The sequence below is a fragment of the Pteropus vampyrus genome, unplaced genomic scaffold (genome assembly GCF_000151845.1).
Source record: "Pteropus vampyrus isolate Shadow unplaced genomic scaffold, Pvam_2.0 Scaffold11, whole genome shotgun sequence".
NCBI classification, from domain to species: Eukaryota; Metazoa; Chordata; class Mammalia; order Chiroptera; family Pteropodidae; genus Pteropus; species Pteropus vampyrus.
The window spans coordinates 13,706,378-13,710,273 of NW_011888792.1; the positions used below are offsets into that span (position 1 = coordinate 13,706,378).

Here is a 3,896-nt window from a genome sequence, read left to right on the forward strand (position 1 = left end):
AACAAACCAATTCAAACTGGCCTCAGTTAGTTCTAATGAGCAGGATTTTTTATCTGGAATGCCTATATAATTTCTTCAAGATTTCTCTTTAATTTGTATCTACAGAAATAATTTTTTAACTTTCCCTACCTCTCCAAATATTTTTCCAGCTGTAATATAAGATTTTAGAGCTATTATAGCCTATGTATGTGTTATATTAAAAAATAGCTCCAAATTATCAAGACTCTACTATGTGACAACCATATTACATGTTACCTCATTAATCCTGATAACATCCCTATGAGAAAGGTATTATCAGACTTATATTACAGAGAAGAAAAGCAAAGTCAGGGAGATTATAAAACTTGGTTTAGGTCTGAAATTAGTGAGTTCCTAAACTTAGATTTGTATGTAGGTCCAAAGTTAATTTCCCTTTAAAAATGCTATCTTGCTATTTTTGTGTCATTATAACACAAAAATGGTGATTCACTATCAATAATCCCAGCTCTATGATTATATTACCCAGGAATTCAACCACCTCACCATGTCCAAATCCTTGTAACCAAAAGAAGCAATTCTGTGGATGTCTGGCAGAGGCAGGAGTGCAGTCATGGTTGTAGACATCAAGCTGGCAATTATATGGTATCTATCCTATACCTAGCTCTGCACTGAGCCTAATGGAACACACAAAACACTGGAAGATAAGCCCTCTTCCTTGGTAAACTAAACAGATGTTGTTTCTTTGAAAAATCCCCTTATTTCTCAAGCTTTTAACCAGTGGTAACTGAAATAATTTTAGGTAGTTCACCAACGCCCTGAATTAAAGAATATTGAACCTTAAGGAGATGTACTCCCTATTTTAGCCTTGCAATAACCATCAAGAAGAATAGCTCCGTTTGGTGCTAGGATGCTTTTAAAACTCCTGCTAATCTTGTTTGCCAATAAAGTGAAAGCAGGCATTTGGCTCAGAGGCTTGGCAAGCAGCAGAGCATTTATTTTGTTGATATCCTCTATTTATAACAATTGACACTAAGTTTCCACTTGTGACAGTGATATAAATTATTTTTTTCTAAATGATTTTAGGCGAAAAAGTGAGTCAATTGAAATAAAGATACAAAAAATAATACAGGCATACAACAATAATACATGTTAAATAATAATACAAGAATATCGCAAGAAAGCCAACCTGGGAACCTGAATGACTGAATTATGACCAAAAGAGAACAAGAAGGGTCTTAGGCTGCTATCCTGCAGCATGTCCTGGACTAGGGTCTGTCCAAGCTCACTTTCAGGGAAAAGCTGTCTCTAATTTCTTCTGTAAAGAATAAACAGAAGGGGAAAATTTTTTTTTATAGAAGAGAAATTGTGTGTTAAAAAAATTACTCATGTAAGCCTCATTCTCAGTAATTAGGTGCTATCATAAATAAACAGAGTGACCAATAGGTGACTTACATTCTAGCAAACTATAAATAACCGCTAGAAATAAGATTGAGTTGTTTATAAAAAGATACAGATAATAAAGCTTGACATCATGGTTCTAGTAATTAAAAGAGTTTCATTTGAGGAGATAAAACCAAAATAAATAGCTAATACATCTTCTACTTAGTTATAACAACTAAGGAGCATCTTACCTCCTTTACAAACTTTCTCCTCTAGATGCAAATACAGGCAAATTGATGACGACCCTCCTCTCAACATCAGCCAAGAGGATATACTCCACATAAAACAAACAAAACAAACATCCCAAATTCGAAGTGATGATTTCATTCCATCATCTGGCTTTAAACACCTACAGGATGACGTGCCTAGCAGCTACGTGAGGGTGGGTTTTTTGTTTGTTTGTTTTGGTTATTTTTACGCCTACAGGGCCTGGTATTCCTAGGTGGTCTCCCATCCAAGTACTAACCAGGTCTGACCCTGCTTAGCTTCTGAGATTAGATGGGATCGGGCGTGTTCAGGGTGGCATGGCTGTAGACAAGGATAGGATTTTTGTATCTCTGCTACTGGAACATGAGGTAAGCAGTCCTGAATATTTGCTGATTGAATAATGAAGCCCGTCACTTAAGCTCCTGTTTTTATATAATCATTCCAGAAAGAAGTCCTTCTATAATGTTTTTTACTCTTCCCCAATTTTTAAACCAGACTCTCTATTGCATGACTCAGTATTACCTCCATGTATTAGGTTGCCACTATGAAAATTAAATAAATAAAGCACAGCTATATAAACACTCACCTCCCCAGGTTCTAGGGAGCCTCTTGAAGCTATTTCCCCATCCCTAATGGCCCAGGGGGATAAACTTTCCAAACTCTTGCCACTACTTTTTATATTTTCTTTCTCTATCATTGTTGCAAGACTGTCAGCTATCATTATTTTTTACTGTCAAAGAACCTGATTTTAGCAGCTTTCTTTAAAACTTCTGGAATGGCTGCTTCTAGATAACCAGGCTTGTTAGAATTTTGGGATATGTATATGTTATGTTATGTTATACACACACACACACACACACACACACACACACACACACACACACACACACACACAATATATATTTCTGGCTGAAATCAAGTGCTCTGGAGAGTCAGGGGGAAGGTTTTCTACAACATGGTTAGTGGAGTGCTAAGCTTAATACATGGGCTCTGTGATATCTGTTTTAGCTGCCGAGAACCATTTTCTTTACTTTTTCATTCCCAATTTGATCGGTCTGGTTGAAGTTTCCAGATAAATGACCTCTGAATAAGTGGGGTGCTGATGTAAATCATAAATAAATACAGCCTGATAATATTTTTAAGCTCATTTATTTTTCACAGATTGAATTTAATCCTGTGCCAAGGTAGATCTTCTTTTACCCAAATATATTATTTCAGAGATAAAAGGTCTTCATGTTCCATTCTCTATTACTTTTGCTGATTCATTTCATTTTGCCATAGTTAATTTATTCTTTTAATTAAAAGTTTTGATTAAAAATTTACCTCCACCAAGAGAGGTAACTCCCACCAGTGAGTTTAGTTTAACATGAAGACATTCTAAATCTTTTCTTGAAAGCAAGTTTTGATTATTATGGACCTATTACATGTCAGGTGGGTACCTACAAGTAAATGGCACTGAAAATAAAACAAAGACTCTTCCCATGTTCCACAGCGTCTGATAGGATTTGACTCGCCTGCCTCCCTTCTATCCTCATGCTTTCTCCTCTGGCTCAGAGTCTCTCAGCTGCCTTGGCCTCCTTTTGTTAGTGCCTCAAAAATGCCAGGCTCTCGTCTGCTTCAGAATGTCTGTCATGTTGTTCCCTTAGCTCACAACTTTCTCCTCCCTGGCTTTTCACATAGCGAAATTGTCACCTCCTCAGAGAGCCCTCCTTTGAACAACTTCATTAATTATATCTTCCCTCTCTATATGCAGCTAGTCCAGTGTGTTGTCAGTAAACTATGGATCAAGGGCCAAATTGTCCAGTTACCTATTTTTGTACAGCCTGAGAGCTAAGAATGGTCATTATATTTTTAAATAGTTGAAACACTGAAAGAATAATATTTTGTGACATGCAAAAATTTTATAAAATTCAAATTTAGGTGTTTATAAATAAAATTGTATTGAAATGTAGCCATACTCATCCGTTCATGTGCTGTCTATGGCTGCTTTAGAGTAGCAGAGTTGAGTAGTTGCAAAAGATACAGTATGGCCTACAAATATTTACTATCTGATCCTTTACAGAAATTTAGATCTAGAGAGTTACTAGACTGTGGATTCCATAGATCAGTAAAATTAAAAGGTTGGAGTCGAGGGTAAGCAACACAGAGCTGCCAACTTTTGGTTTATTGCCAAGAGAGACAGTTAAACAAATGTTGCTGTCATCACCAGATTATATAAAAGAAGGTATATTATGACACAAAGAACTAAGAATGGACATACTCTCAGAACA

At 36.2% G+C, this 3,896-nt stretch overlaps 1 pseudogene; it reads right to left on the bottom strand.

Moving 5' to 3' along the window:
* Nucleotides 1–1,836: 1,836 nt before the first annotated feature.
* On the bottom strand, nucleotides 1,837–1,955 carry LOC111732168 (annotated as a pseudogene).
* Between the last annotated feature and the right edge of the window lie 1,941 nt (nucleotides 1,956–3,896).